This window comes from Chlorocebus sabaeus, chromosome 20 (genome assembly GCF_047675955.1).
Source record: "Chlorocebus sabaeus isolate Y175 chromosome 20, mChlSab1.0.hap1, whole genome shotgun sequence".
NCBI lineage: Eukaryota > Metazoa > Chordata > Mammalia > Primates > Cercopithecidae > Chlorocebus > Chlorocebus sabaeus.
In genome coordinates, this window is record NC_132923.1 from 111,977,571 (window position 1) to 111,993,900 (window position 16,330).

Below are 16,330 nucleotides of genomic sequence, written 5' to 3' on the forward strand. Positions count from 1 at the left end.
CTCGCTCTGTTGCCCAGGCTGAAGTGCCACGGCATGATCTCAGCCCACTGCATCCTTTGCCTCCTGGGCTCAAGAGATTCTCCCACCTCAGCCTCCGAGTAGCAGAGACTACAGGCATGTGCCAGCACACCCAGTTAATTTTTGTATTTTTAGTAAAGAGAGGGTCTTCCCATGTGGCCTGGGTTGGCAGCAGAGATTTCTTGTTGGCACTGTCCCTCCTTTGACTCTTTGTCAAAGACCCTGTTTCTCCTGTTTCTCTCGCTCTGCTGCAGCCAATGGTCCCCCAGTTCCAGTTCCTTTCCCGTGCAGAGCAGGTGGGCCCTGGGCCTCCTTTGTACAGAGCCACTCGCTCCCAGTCTTCATTCACGTGTAGCTTTACATGAAATTATACTTTTTCTTTAATTTATCTTGGATCGAGTTCTTAGGTAGGGCCTATTCCCCCTGATCAAAGCAAAGTCCGGGGCTGGTGGGTTGGGGGCTCTTTTCAGACCTACAGAATCAGAATCCCCCAGGTGAGGTCCAGCGATCTCTTTTGTTAATGGGTTTCCCAGGTGAGGCCCGGGGTGGCCTTGGGGAGCAGACTTTGGATCTGCTGATGCCTCTTCCAACACGCTTAAATGAATCAAGGCCACAGTCTGGACTCTGTGTCTTCCCTGTGAGATCCCAGTCACCCAGATCCCAGGCTCCCTCATCTGCTTCTGCAAGAGTCAAGGCTTGCTGGCTTGTCCCACCGAAGGGACACATCCCTTTGAATTTTAGACTGGGAACATGGAAGAGAAACCCAGGAGCCCCTCTGGATGTCCTCACAGTTCTGGAAGCCTCCCTGCCACAGGCCCCGTGGAGATGTAGGGTGTGTGGAGATCACCCTTGGCCCAGAGGGAAAACTGAGGCCCAAAGAGAGACAGACAAGCTTTTGCTATTTGGCAGTGTGCTTCATCTGGAAATGGCAGTGCTGCAGCTGCCAGAAGCTGTACAAACCAGAGGGAGGGTACGTTCTGTTACTGTTTCTGTTCACATGAGAAAAAAAAATAATAGGGAAGGTTTAGGCTAAGTGCACAGAAGAAAATAATGGAAGTGCACTTAAAATGGAACCTGGGGCCAGGCGCGGTGGCTCACGCCTGTAATCCCAGCACTTTGGGAGGCTGAGGTGGGCAGATCACAAGGTCAGGAGTTTGAGACCAGCCTGGCCAGCATGGTGAAACCCGGACTCTACTAAAGATACAAAAAAATTAGCCGGGCGTGCTGTCACAAGCCTGTAATCCCAGCTATTCAGGAAGCTGACGCAAAAGAAATGCTTGAACCCAGGAGGCGGAGGTTGCATGAGCCAAGATCACGCCATTGCACTTCAGCCTGGGTGACAGAGCAAGACTCCTCAAAAAAAAAAAAAAAAAAAAAAAAAAGAAGGAACCTAACAAAATGGTTAGGGCTTATCTCTGCTGGTGGAATTAGAGTAGTTTTTGCTTTATTCCCTAAATTGTCTGTATTACTTATAACAAGATATATTTGAATTTAGGACCAAAGGGAGGAAACCTGTAAGCTCCAGGGATAACTGGGAACTTGGGGAACTCAGGCTTCAGGGATTGTGTGCCCGTTTCCTGGCTTTGTGGCTGGCTCTGTGGGCCACCCTTCTGCCTCCGGGGCAGGTGGGCCAGAGAGTCACATCCCCGCCTGTCTCCTGGAGCAACGAGGACTCCCACTCCCCTGGGGACACTGGTACCTCCTGGCCCCTCAGTTCAATGTGTTGACACCTGGACTGGGGCTACAGGGGTTTGGCTTGTCGGATCTGTGCACAGACCATCTGGCCCTTTGAATCCGAGCACACCCGGCTGTGGATACACAGATTTTTGATTATAGACAGATGCACAGAGAGCTGGATCTGGCTTGGGAAACACACGCAAATGGTGGCCACCTCTGGCTGGAGCCCTGATGTATGTGGCCTTATGGTCACTCCTGCTGATAGTCTTGGGGCTAATTCTCCTCACCCCACCATGCCACAGGCAGAGTCAACATAGAGATCCGTAGGTTAAGGGGTTGGGGACTGTGGTTCTGTTTGTCTGTGTTTGTGTCTGTGTCTGTGTCTGTGTCTGTGTTTGTGTCTGTGTGTGTCTGCGTCTGTGTCTGTATCTGTATCTGTGTCTGTGTCTGTGTCTGTGTCTGTCTGTTTGTGTCCGTGTCTGTGTCTGTGTCTGTCTGTGTTTGTGTTTGTGTCTGTGTTTGTGTCTGTGTGTCTGTGTTTGTGTCTGTCTGTGTTTGTGTTTGTGTCTGCGTTTGTGTTTGTGTCTGTGTGTCTGTGTTTGTGTCTGTCTGTGTTTGTGTTTGTATCTGTGTCTGTGTTTGTGTCTGTGTGTCTGTGTTTGTGTCTGTCTGTGTTTGTGTCCATGTCTGTGTCTGTCTGTGTTTGTGTCTGTGTCCGTATCCGTGTCCATGTCTGTGTGTGTGTCTGTGTGTGTCTGTGTCTGTGTCCGTGTCTGTGTCTGTGTATGTCTGTGTCTGTGTCTGTGTCTATGTCTGTGTCTGTGTCTGTGTGTCTGTGTCTATGTCTGTGTGTGTGTCTGTGTCTGTGTCTGTCTGTGTGTGTGTCTGTGTCTGTCTGTGTCTGTGTCTGTCTGTGTCTGTGTCTGTGTCCGTGTCCGTGTCTGTGTATGTCTGTGTCTGTGTCTGTGTCTATGTCCATGTCTGTGTGTCTGTGTCTGTGTCTGTCTGTGTCTGTCTGTGTCTGTGTCTGTCTGTGTTTGTGTCCGTGTCCGTGTCTGTGTCCGTGTGTGTCTGTGTCTGTCTGTGTCTGTGTCCATGTCCATGTCTGTGTCTGTGTCTGTGTCTGTCTGGGTCTGTGTCTGCCTGTGTCTGTGTCTATGTCCATGTCCATGTCCGTGTCTGTATGTGTGTGTCTGTGTCTGTCTGTGTCCATGTCTGTGTCTCTCTGTGTCTGTGTCCATGTCCATGTCGGTGTCTGTGTCTGTGTGTGTGTCTGTGTCTGTCTGGGTCTGTGTCTGCCTGTGTCTGTGTCCGTGTCCATGTCCGTGTCTGTGTGTGTGTGTCTGTGTCTGTCTGTGTCCATGTCTGTGTCTTTGTCCGTGTCCATGTCCGTGTTTGTGTCTGTGTCTGTGTCTTTGTGTGTGTCTGTGTCTGTATCCATGTCCGTGTCCATATCTGTGTCCATGCCCGTGTCAATGTCCATGTCTGTGTGTGTCTGTGTCCGTGTCTGTGTCCATGTCTGTGTCTGTGTGTGTGTGTCTGTGTCTGTGTTTGTGTCTGTGTCCGTGTCCATGTCATGTCCGTGTCTGTTTGTGTCTGTGTCTGTGTCCGTGTCTGTCTGTGTTTGTGTCCGTGTCTATCCGTGTCCGTGTCCATGTCTGTGTCTGTCTGTGTCTGTGCCTGTCTGTGTCCGTGTCCGTGTTTGTGTCTGTGTGTGTCTGTGTCCGTGTCAGTGTCTGTGTCCGTGTCTGTCTGTGTGTGTGTCCGTGTTCGTGTCTATGTCCGTGTCCGTGTCTGTGTCCGTGTCCGTGTCTGTGTCCATATCCGTGTCTGTATCTGTGTCTGTGTCTGTGTCTCTGTGTGTGTGTCTGTGTCTGTGTGTGTCTGTGTCCGTGTCTGTCTGTGTCTGTGTTCGTGTCTGTGTCTGTGTCTGTGTGTGTCTGTGTCTGTGTTTGTGTATGTGTCTGTGTCTGTGTCTGTGTTTGTGTCTGTGTCTGTCTGTGTTTGTGTCTGTGTCTGTGTCTGTGTTTGTGTCTGTGTCTGTGTCTGTGTTTGTGTCTTTGTTTGTGTTTGTGCCTGTGACTGTGTCTGTGTCTGTTTGTATATGTGTTTGTGTCAATGTTTGGCAAATCATTTAACTCCTCTGGGCCTCAGTTTCCTCACCCATAAAGCCATGGAGCAGGGCAGCTGACTGCTGAGGTCACTTCCAGGGCTGACATTCTGGGATTCTATTAACATTTAGCCTCTGCTGGGCTGCACCAGTAGCCAGGGCCCCAGGGAACTGTGGGAGTGTTCCTGCATGGAGTTGCGTCTACCCTGGTGGATGGACCCTGATAGGAGGTGGGGGAGGGACAGGACCCCAGCTGCAACGGCAGCCAGGCCTTTTAATAGCTCTTTTGGGGTGGCGTGGGATGTGGTTGGGCAGGGCTTCATGGATGAACTCAGGCAATCGTGCTCCTCAGAACGCTGACTGTTTTTAAAGAATCTGAATTACAGAGCTCAGGTTGAAGAGGGCATGGAATCTTGTTCACAAGGTAATAAAGGCAGGACCATGAGTGAGTCACTTTCCCTCTCTGGGCCTTGTTTCTCATCTGTTCAAAGAAGGGGCTAAACGTCTAGGTCTCTTAAAATCTCTCCAAACATACAACACCGATGCAACACTACGGCAGCTGTCGAGGCTGCCATTGGCCGAGCAGAGCCTGTTTTCCAGAGGAGAACTGAGGCTCAGAGAGGTGAAGCCGCTTGCCAAGGTCACACAGCGAGTTGGAAGTAGAGTGGAGCCTGGTCATTTCTCGTCAGAGCCTGGGCTCTTTGTGGCTCTGCTCTGCTGTTCCCTGCCCTGAGCTGTCACGATGCTCTCCCACCATCTGGGCAGCTTTTTTCCTCCCTCCTCATCCCCCTTTTCCTCCTCCACCCTGCCTCTGCCTTCCCCAGCTCTCTGATGTCCACTGAGCAGGAAAGATGCCCAGTCCTGAAGTGCTCACTCTGCCTGCCCAGCAGCAGCCTTGCCTGCTCCTGGGCCTTTCTGGCTTGTGAGCAGTTGCTGCAGAGAAATCCTGAGCTCGATTTTTCTGACCACCCAATGGCCACCGTTACCTCCACTTAATAAATTGCACGGGAGCAATGGGTGGTCGACAGCAGAGGCCTGCACGGGCTGAGCTGGAAATTAAAAGCAGTGGCCGAGAGTGGGTTTGAATGCAGCAACAGGAACCATGAATATTTTACAAGAAACCAGAATTATTAATGTTTCAATAAAAAACAAAACCCCAATGTCCATGCGAAGATTACATGTGACTTAAAGCCTTCAGAAAACCGCTGTGGTCCTCCTCCGCTCTGCCTTAAACCACTCAGCATGGTTTCGCTTAAACCATCCCCATCTCGCCAACCCTCAACCCACCCATCTAAATGGCGGTGGGGCGCGCTGCATCCGCCCGACCGCCCCGATAATTAGCACAGCCCCCCCTCCTTCCTTCGGAGCTACGGACGATCAGAGAAATATTTCTGGAAGACTATTTACGAACTTCCCCATAATCATCAATCATACAGTTAAGAAGGAATGGAGCAAGATTTCTTACCTCAAGGAGCCTCTAATGTAAAAAAGCTATTTACTGGGCACGGACGGGGGCTGAGATTTCTGATGCCATTACTATAGAATACATAATAGCATCAATAATTAAGTATAAATTGGATTTAATATTTTATGCTGGCGACATGTAATTTACACTCTACCCGAGAAATCAAAGGTCATGTCTGAAATAAATGAGCATGGGGTCGAGCCTCCAGTGGAATGAGCGGAGGCCCCTCCTGCAGCTGGAGCCGGTGACAGAAGGGCAGGGGAGGAGCGAGGGGCATCGTGGTGGGAGGGGGGACTGGGTTCCAGGAGCCTTAGGGAGATGCAGGTCTCTGGAGTGTGGCTCTTTAACAGAGGCCTCAAGCCTCCCTGGAGTGAGTGGCCCAAATGGAGTGGATGCTTCTAGAGGCTCTGGGAGGGCAGCCCTGGAGCACTGTCTTGGGAAGGTCAAACCCAGAAGCAAGTCCGCTATGGAGACAGAAGGACAAGGTGGGGTTGTGGCATTGAAGACCTGGAGGTGTCCTCATGGGGAAACTGATATCCAGGGAGGGGACGGGGCTCCCCCAGGCTCACGGGGACTTGGGGGCAGGGTCAGAACAGAACCCAAGGTTCCCAGTTCCTTCCCTTTGTCAGGTCTGCTCTGACCTGTGAGTGGAGGCATCATCAGCCCAAACCTCGGAGTGTGTCCCTCAAACATACTGGCCCCAGTGTGGTCTGGCACCTGGCTCTGTCCTGTGTGGATCTGAGAGCCATTTGGCCATGGCTCGGGGTGGGTGGGGAGGCTTGGTCTTCCCAGGTGGAGGTCTGAGCACAACCAGCGTGTGGTGGTGTTGGGGGATGGGTAGGCGGGGACGACCACGCTTACCCCACGCCTCCCTGCCATGCAGGACAGGAGATCTGGGTCGCTGTTTGGCAACAACAAGAGGAGCACAAGTGCTCACTAAATGCTTCCAAAGCCTCCACTGCCCCCAGGAGAAAACCCAGTCTTCTTACCTTCCAAAGCCCCTCTCCATCCTGCTCCTACTCAGCCCTTCCTCCCCTTTTCCCCTCCCCACTTGCTCTGGTAGACACGCCAACCCCAGCTATGCCACACACCCTGCGCTGCCTCCTGTGGGCCATGCCTGCACACTCCCAGGCCTGTGCCCTGGCTGTTCCCTCTGCCTAGGACACCCTGCCCTTAGATGCTGCGTGGTGCTCCCTCACTCCCTCAGGCCTCTGTCCAACGCCCTTTCCCACAGAGGCCTTCCCTGATCACTCGATCCCAAACAGCTCCTGCCTGTCCTCCCTCCTCCCTCCCATCCATCTGTTCCTGCTTCATCTTCCTTCTTGAGCCCATCAACACCTGCCGCTTCATCTACCTGTGGGTTTATCGACTGTCTCCAGGAACCTCATCCATTTTGTTCACTGCCATTTCGACATCATCCAGAGTAGTGCTAGGTTCATAACATGTACTCAATTAATATTTGTTAAATATTAGAATAAAGAATAAAGGACTAAAAGAATAAAGTCCTAGACTAAAAGAATAAAGGAATCTGATTAGCTCGAAGACATCTTTTATGTCTTTGCACCAAATACAACCCCCAGCCCAGGGGAGGCTGACCAGCCCTCTCTAACCCCTGCTCCCCCTGAGCTGAGCCAGTGGCTTCCTCAGCACCCGCGGGCCATATCCTGGCACCGACCACGGGGGTTACATCTGTCTGTTTTCTTGTCTGTCTCCTTGACCCATGTTCTAGTCTCTGAGGCCTCCTCAATGCCCACTGCAGGATCTGCATACAGTAGGTGCTCAGTAAATGAATGCTGGGTAGATGCAGGCATGTCCTGGGTCACAGACTTGTGGCATGATGGTGGGCCTCTTGGCTCAGGAAGTGGACAGGAACAGAGAGCGATCTGGCTCCAACCCCAAATCTAGGCTGTGGGGACTTCTAGGAGCCACTAAGGCTGACTCTGGAGGTGGCCCCAGTGAAGAGGCAGAGGTAGGGGGCAGGAAGTAGAGGCCCCCCTTTTCCCACCCTCCCCAGCACACCTCAAGCACACAGGGTTGGGCAGGGAGCTGGGAGGGGCCTAGCCAAGGGGCTCTGTTTCGGCACCTGTGCTCTGGCAGGTTGGACTGGCCCACCCCAAGCCCCTTCCAGCTTGGCTCTGACCTGGGGGTGAGAGTGGGTCCTGGGAGTAATGGGTGTTTGCTAAGGACCAGACACAGCTTTGGAATTTTATAAGTCTCAACTCATGTCATCCTTACAGCCCCATGAGGCAGGCACTGTTGTTATCCCACTTCACAGAAGAGGAAACTGAGGCACCAAAGGCTAAGTCACTTCCCCGAGCTCACACACAGCGGGTCTGCAGTAGAGTCAGGAATTGAACTAGCTCTAGAGTTAGACACCCAACACCATTGTCCTGCCTGGTGGCTGAGGTTTATCCACAGATACCAGCCTGGGGTTGGGGTAGGGGTGAGTGAGTGGTCTGAATCTTTGTTGAGGAGTATCCATCCCAAATGGAGGGGCTGGGGAGGGTGACTTCAAAGGCTAAGAGAGCTGGAATAAGTGCACTTCAGCCTGCTCCTCTCTCCTGGAGCTCCAGCTCCCTGGGGGCCCAGGGTGGCATCTTTCTTGCTGCCTCTCCATCCTCCCCACCCACAAATGTTGACTCGACTGAGAATCAGCCAGCCACCTGCTCCCTGTGTGACCCTGGGCAGGGCCCCCTTCCCTCTCTGGGCCCCAGAAGCCTCGTTGGTGGGGGTGGACACAAGCTCTCAAGTGCCCTTCCAGCTCTCCCAGTCTGGGATGTTGGGTTGGTCTCTGTGAGCTCCAATCTCTCTGCCTTCCTCTCCAGTCTCCTGCCTGTGACTCCAGCAGCCGAACCCAACGGGAACTGCAGGGTGTAGGGTATATTGATGTTGCCCTTTCAGGTCAGCCTCCCAGGCTCAGAGAGGGGTGGAGAAAGGTAGAAACTGGACCCTGAGGTGCAAGTGGGAAGGACAGCACATCCTGGTGGTAAATGTGGAAGTGAATTGAAAAGGAGGAAGGGAAGGAGTTTTCCTCTAGAATCCTCCATCAGGTGCCTTCAGTGGAGGCAGCTTAGCCAGGCTGAAAACTTCTGCCTGGTGGAGGCTTTGTGTGCCTGGGGAGAGGACTCCATCCAGAGGGAGTGGGGACAGTTTGCTTAGGGGACCCAGAGGCTGAGTTTGGCCAACGTCTGGTCCTTGGCCTTGTCTGGACTCCAGACCCCTGGCTGAGCATTGAACAATTACAGAGACAGATTCACAGCATCCCAGGCTATGAAGCTGGAAGGATGTCAGACTAGTCACTGATCCACTCTGGGTACCCTCTTGGCAAAGCAGGCATGGATCATCTCATGATGGAAACACAGTACCTGTATATTCTTTACTCCCCATAAAAACCCTGCATCTGCATCCCATTTCTCAGATGAGGAAACTGAGGCTCAGAGAGGTAAAGAAAGCTGACCATAGAAACACAGCCGGTGAAGGACAGAATCAAGATGGGGCCTAGGCCTGGGTGCTCTCCATGGGTGACCCTCTTCCCTGCTTCAGCCTCCCCAGAGAGAGAGGTGGCCTGGGGAGGGGAACTCAGTGAGCTCTGCCTCCAATCATGGCCCTTCCCATCCCATGCCAGCTGTGCAACCTTGGGCAAGGCACTCAACCTCTCTGAGCCTTCATTTCCTCATTTGGGGAGTAGGGCTCATGATCTCCAACCGGCAGGATGTTTTGGACATCATAGGGATGTATGTCAAACTCTGGCATGAGGCTGACATGTCCTCAATATGGGGAGTTACTCTAATAAGCCAGAAATCGATGATTTTTCTAAACTTCTTGTTTTAGAACAGTTTTAGATTTCCAGAATTCTTTTGAAGATTGTTCAGAATTCCTGTATATCTCCCACCCTGTTTCCTTTATTATTAATATATCTTAGTATGGTACATCTGTCATGGTTACTGAATCAGCATGGATGTATTAGTATTAACTGAAGTCCAGACTTTATTCAGATGTCCTGTTTTCAGGAAATGAGTTTTAACAGGAGTTGTAGGGGCTGAGGCCAACAGCACTGCTCATAGCCCAGACCTCATAGGGGCATGCGCTTTCCAACGTTTCAGCCAGTTGGTGTGGACTGTTATCATGTAACAGACAGCTGCGTGCATCCTTTGGTTCAGCAAAGGATAGAATAGAGGGAGGGACAGTCCAGGGTGTGGCAGGCTGTCCTCAGTCCTGCAAAGGTGATTTGCAAGAAGCTTCTTGCCACATATTCCTAGTGTCTACTACTCACAAAATATCATTCCCCCATTCAGTCAAATTAAGACAATGATAATCATTGTATTATTCTCTCTCTTTTCTGGGTGTTGACTGGACTCAGCTGGTCAGTTCTTGCTCGGGTTTCTCATGCAGTTGTGGTCAGGTTACAGCTGGGGCTGGAGTCATTTTGAAGCCTTTCTCAAATGTATGTCTGAGGCTGGCATCTGCTGCACCTCAGCTCAGCCTGTTACATGCGGTCTCTCCAGGTGGCCTGGGCTTCCTAATATCATGGTGTCTGGGTTCTAAAATGGAGCATCCCAACAGGGCCAAGGGGAAGCTGTGTCGCTTTTTATGACCTAGCCTCCAAAGTCGCATAGCGTGTCTTCCACCATTGTCTCAGGCCCAGCCAGGATCCAGGGAGGAAACAGAGGTCACGTCACAGTGTGAGAAGAGCGTGTGGGATGGAAACTGTTGTGGCCATCTTTGGAAATACAATCTGTCACACTGCATGTGGCCCTGGAAAATGTACCTAAAAGGAGCTTTGACGTCCCATTTGCTTTCTTCTCTCACAGGAGATCCACGCTTACCAAATTACTTATCTTTATCGAAGACCGCAGCAATTGGAGCTACAGACTGGCCTTCAGTAAGACAATCATGGCTTTGCAGAAGGGGATAAACTGAGGTTCTAGCACCCTGCACAGGGCTGACACAGAGAAGGTATTTCATAAACCTTGGCTGGTGGGAGCTCAGGACACCTCACACATCAGCCCAATATTCCTGGGAGAGCAGCAGAAGATGCGTGTCCATGCAGTGGGTTCCCTGGGGTTCGGAGCTCCGGGCACCAGCACAGACAGATCAAAGGCCTTCCCTGGGTCACGTAGCAGGCCACTAGGAAAAGCAGGAGCAGAATCCAGGCCTCCATTGTCTTGCTCGGGGCTTCTGCAAGAAAACTAGGCAGCCTGTGAATTTGCAGAAGAAATCTTCAGGGAGCAGAAGTTTCCGTGATCGGGCTTCTGAGAGCCAGCTCTAACAAGAGCGCAAGAACTTTCTTCCATGGCTAAATCCCTGCTCTACCAGAGTTGGGTGGGGTGGGGACTAGGGGGCACCCCACATGCTCTTCTCACCACGTGGCATGAGGCCCTCCTCGCATCTAGGCGTGGATGGATCTATGTTCCCTTCCTCAATTCTGGGTGAGCCTGTGACGGTGACCCTTACATTTACCTGTCACTGAAGGCTGAAGTCACCCTTCCTCTCTTCACTGGCTTTGACCAGCCTCATAATTGGAGCTTCTGACCACAGGTGGGGCTTAGGGGAAGGAGAGGGACTCAAACCCCTAAAATGTCATTTCCTAAAGGGTTTTCCCTGGTGTACTAGGCTTTCAGCATATTAATGGATGCTCTGCCAAGATAAGGGGAGGATTCTGTAATGAGCAAGCCTGGGGAGTGGGTTAAAGAAAATCCAACTCGACTGCAGGATTCCTCAGAGCATTTACTAGACTTGTAACTCTCCAAAAGGGGAGTCGTATTTGCAGTGCTTCCTAAACTTGCTTGACTGTGGAGCCCTCCCTCCTCTTTTTGTTTTCTATGCATCTTGAGAGATTAGTTTCCTGGAACACATTTTAGAAGATAGTGTCGAGAGCAACTTGGATATTAACAATGGCAATTTTTAAATAGCAAAAGGAAGTAGCAACAATAGTGGCACATCAGGCATGAGCCAGGGCACCATTTGAGGGACAGACACTGATGCTCTCTCGACTTCTGCAACAGAGGGAGTCTCAGGCCTTAGACACATACCCAGGGTGTATCTAGGAGTGGAGCCCTGAGAGCAGAAGAGGTGGATTTAACCAATGAGAGCTGCTGCTTTGCCGCCTGTTGAGTGGCACCAAGAATCCCTGGGGCCCTGGGCCTTGAGGATGGAGAGGCAAGTGCCCCAGGCCAAAAACCCTGGAGGCTTCTCCCCCGCCTGACCTGCAGGCTGATGTCGCCTTAATGCTGTGGTCTGGTGGCCACGTGGCTGGGCTCCCTGGGCGGGCAGGGCCACATAATGCACGATTCAGACCCGCCCGCTGACGGCTCCATTAAATGTGGTCGATTTTTTTTTTTTTTTTTTTTTTGGTTCCTGGTGTTTTAAGCTGAGTATCTCTGGGCAGGCATTCAAAGCCCCGGTCCAGAGCTAATCTCAGAGGCAGGGACGGAGCAGGTCTGGTTGCATTAAATGGCTAAATCTGGCACAGGGTGGGCAGAGCTCACTCGAGGAAGGAATAGCATCACTGCGGTCTTGGACATCGGTCAGCGGGCCTGGCTGCTCTCCCTGTCCTTCAGGCTGTTGGAGGAAGTTCCTGGGCAGGGGTAACAGGGCTGAGGAATGGTCTCAGGTGAAGACATTGAATTTCGGAGCTTCATGCGTTTGCTGTGTGATCTCCAGGCAATTTCTGACCCTCTGTGTGCATTGATTTTTGTAGTAGGACTTATTCTTTGTAGGCCTCTCTACAGGGATGGGATTTGAGAGGTTTAGGGAGCTGGACAGTCTCTGTGGTTGAAGGATACCAAGATGTTGGGGTCGGGAGGAACTTGAAGGCTTCTGAGGCCTTAGGAGACAGCCTAGGCCAGGCTGTAGGGAACAGGGCCAAAGGCTAGGGCCCAGGTGGGCGATGGTCGTAGAGGGCCTGAGAGGGGGGCAAGGATGGCCCGGTGATGGGGAATTGGGGGCAGGAGAGACTCAGGCATCGTGGCCAGATCCTACTTGACATTAAGTAATGTGAGCCCCCCCACTACCCTCTGGGTTGAGAATCCCAGTTTTTGGGGCTCAAGCCCCAGGGAAGCTAGACTGGAAGCTTGACTATGCTGGTAGGTAAAAGGGAGGGGTAGGGCAAAGTCAGGACAGGGTGAGAACACCTGTCTCTCAGCCCTGGGTTGGGGATGGGGCCACTATAGCCCCGCTGGTGCAGGCCAGAGCCTGGAGAGGAGCTGAGCTGGCTGAGAAACTGCAGGGGCCTAGCGGGGTGTCAGGGGCAGGGGCTGAGAGCAAGGCCAGCCTGATGGCAGAGCGTGCCACACAAGAGCCAGGAAAGGCCCTGCAGATCAAGTCCAATCCGTTGATGGGGAAACTGAGGCTCAGAGAGAGGAGCTTGCTGCAAGTCACACCTCAGCAGGTCTGGCGCTGGAGCCGGGGCTCTACTCCCTGTCTCATCACATTCCCTGCTCCGGGGTGCTCTGGGGTGAGGCGCTTGCTTGGATTCTCAACAACCCCCCAACCCCCACCTGCTCCTGGCCCCCAGCCCCTGCTTACCTCAACAAGGGAGGTCTTCACCACCTAAGGTGGGGCAGGGCTGGCCGCAGGCATGGGAACAAGATGGGCCAGGAGTCACGTGATGGAATTTTGAATCCCATCTTGGCCACCGGCTTGCTGAGTGACCTTGGTGGAGCCATTTGCTCTCTCTGGGGCTCAGCATTTGTGCGTGTAAAACGGGAGCCATTGGCCGAGCTTGTGGGCTCCTTCCAGCTGTGGGTTTGGGTTCTCTGCAGAAGCGCAGGGGCAAGCACTGGGGGGCTTCTCCAGCCAGCATCCTGCTCCCTCCACCTTGTCTGGTTTCACCCACATGTCCTCTCAAGCTCCCTTGCCTTGGATTCACTGAATCCCTCTCACCACTGCCATTGAACCGCAGCCCCTGAGTCATTATTAAATGCCTGTGTGTGCCACGTCGCCATTTGCTGGGTGCCTGTGATCAGGGAACTCGCGGTTCAATTGCGGATACTAGGGAGACAGGATATATCCCCAGTACAACGAGGGGTTTGTATACTCTCCTACTGCTGCCGTAACAAAACAAGTCACCACTGGCTTACTGGCTTTGAACAGCGCAAATCTCTTATTGTCTAGGTCGATAGGTCAGAAGTGTCACTGAACTAAAATCCAGGGACCAGCAGGGCCATATTCCCTCTGCAGGTGCTGGGGAGAATCCGTGTCCTTGCTTTTTCCAGCTTCCGGAGGCCACCCATCTTTCTTGGCTGATGACCTCATTCCTCTGTACCTAAGGCCACCAGCCTAGTGTCTCCTGTTCTCGCTGACTCTGTACACCTGCCTCCCTCATCCAGGTGGGTTCCATGTATCACAAGGAATAACCCAGGATTCTCTTTCTATCTTGGGCCTTCATCACATCCGTGAAGTCCTTTTGCCATGGAAGAAATGTATTCACAGGTTTCGGGGATCAAGACATGAGGCTCTTTGGAGGCCATTATTCTGTGTCCCGCAGCTATGCGGACAGTCCTTGCTTCCAAAACTGTCAGGTGGCACAGAAGACCCACCCAGGCATTGCTTGGAACCAGTCTCAGGTTCAAAAATTCCAGTTTTTCTGGCTGTGACCCTCACAGCCAGGGCAGGCAAATCTGCCAACTGCTTTGAACCTTTTTCCCTATCTGTAAATCAGGATACCTCACAGGCTTCCAGGCACTGTGATTAGGGTGCAGACCATAGCACCCAGTCCAGAGTGGCCACCTGATAAAATGATCACATCTGCTTGTAGTTTTTTAAACAGCACATAATGTACCTTCTGGTTGTGAGTGGAGTGACGTAGGTGGGCGAGGACAGGGAGGCTTGGGCTCTACCCTGCACACCCTGCAACGCCACCCTAGGCGTGGGAAGGGTTCGTGATGCTGAAATGCACTGGGCTCTCGGGACCAGGCTTGGCTCCTCCTGTCTCAACCCAATTATTTCATTTGTGCCACCAACATTTGCTGAGCTCCTACTGAGAGAGCGGTACCGTGGCGAACAGGACAGATACATGCACTCCTAAGAAGCTTGTGTTCTGGTGTGTGAGTGTAACACATAATACATAATAAAGCTGTTAGAGAAACAAGCGAATTCCAGCTTGATTAGTGTTAGAAAGGGCATAAACAGAGTAATATGGGAAAGAATAATGGGATGGTCAAGGAAGCCTTTCTTCTGTGACATTTAAGCTGAACTCTAAACTATGGGAAAAGGCAGGCCTGGGGAGAGTTGGGTTAAAGCATTGACCTGGGCCTGGGGAGCAGCCTGTGCAAAGGCCCTGTGGTGGGAACAAGTTTGCATATTTGGCAGGCTGCTGGAGCAAGTGGGAAGCAGGAGAGGAACTGAGAATGAGGAGTGCAGGAGGCAGGGCCAGGCCTGGCAGGAGCTGGGGTTTTATCCTAAGTGTGAGGAAAAGTGGAGATTTGAAGTGGGGGACATGATGATTTCGTTTGTCCTCAACTTTTTGCTTCTCTTTCCTGTGGGAAGATCCTGCTTTCTTACCTCATTGACATCAGGTTTAGTCATATGACTTGCTGTGGCCAATGAAGTGTGAGTAGAAGTGCCATGTGCTACTTTTAGGCAGAAGCTTTAGGGCATTGTATGATTTTGCAACATCTCGTTCCCCTCCTCCAAAACAACTTGTAGTGTTCTCGAAGGAGGCACCATCCACCCTGGTTTCAGAGTGAGGATGACATGGATCAGAGCTGCACCTGACCAGCAATGGACAGAAAGAAATCTTTGTTCCTTCAAGCCAGCCACTGAGTCAGCACAGCCAGCCTGGCCTGACTCATACAGGGGCTAAAAGTGGAACTGGAGAGACCGGCGAGCGAGAAGACAGTCTCTCTGGTCGAGGTGAGAGTTAAAGTGGCCTATGACCGAAGAGGTGGAGGAGTGAGGACCTTCCGCCCATTATTAAGTCTTTGTGAGGAGTGTTCACTTGCCGGGGAGGAAAAGGCTGAGTGTTCTTCTCTCTGCCTGTGAGTCCACAGGAACAACAGAGCCTATTTCCTGGGATTCATAGGCCTTGGCCTTGGCCTTCTGGCTCCTCTGGGCTCTCTCTGCCACCCAGAGATGCAGGCTGCTTGACTCCACTCCCAAAGGGCCTGCCCTGCTTAAAGAGAAAGATATCTCCCTCTGATATGAAGGCCAGCTTCTATGTGACATTAGGACTTAAGTTACTTTTTCTTTTTTTGGCTTGATGCCCAAGAGCCTAGATAGAGCCACCACATTTTGGTGTATCCTGGAGGGGCAGGTTGGGACTTCAGGAAGAAATGCTCCATTGAGAAAGTCAGGGAGAAGGTAGCACAGAACATGGTGGAGGAAGGGTCTCTGTGCCTTTTGCATTAGCCAGAGAACCTCTGAATGTCTCAAAAAAGTCACCTGCTGGGCCAGGCGTGGTGGCTCATGCCTGTAATCCCAGCACTTTGGGAGGCCGAGACAGGCAGATCATGAGGTCAGGAGATCGAGACCATCGTGGCCAACATAGTGAAACCTTGTCTCTACTAAAAATACAAAAAATAAGCCGGGCGTGGTGACGCACCTGTAGTCCCAGCTACTTGGGAGGCTGAGGCAGGAGAATCACTTGAACCCGGGAGGTGGTTTCCTACAACCACAGAATCTTTGCAAATGCTCTGTTTTAAATTCAGATCTCAGGTCTATCATCATTTCATCAAGGAAGCATTACTAATCCTATGACAAAGTCAAAGGACACTCATTAGATGCCCTTATGTCACTTATGACTGTGCAGTGGGTGAAAACCTCAGTCACAAACAGGTGTATAATATGTGCAATATATTCCATTGGTCTATTTTTCTTTCCTTACATTAATACCTTAATACCACACTGCCTTGATTACTTTATAATAAGTCTTGATTTATTCTGGGTTAAGTTCTTTAACTTTGCTCTTCTTCAAGATCATCTTGTCTATTCTTGAACCTTGCATTTTTTATAAAAACTTTTAAAATTAACTTGTCTGTTTCCAACAACAAAAAAAGCCTGCTGAGATTTGGATTTAGATTGCAGACTAATTTATGGAGAAGAGATGGTTTTTAAAACAT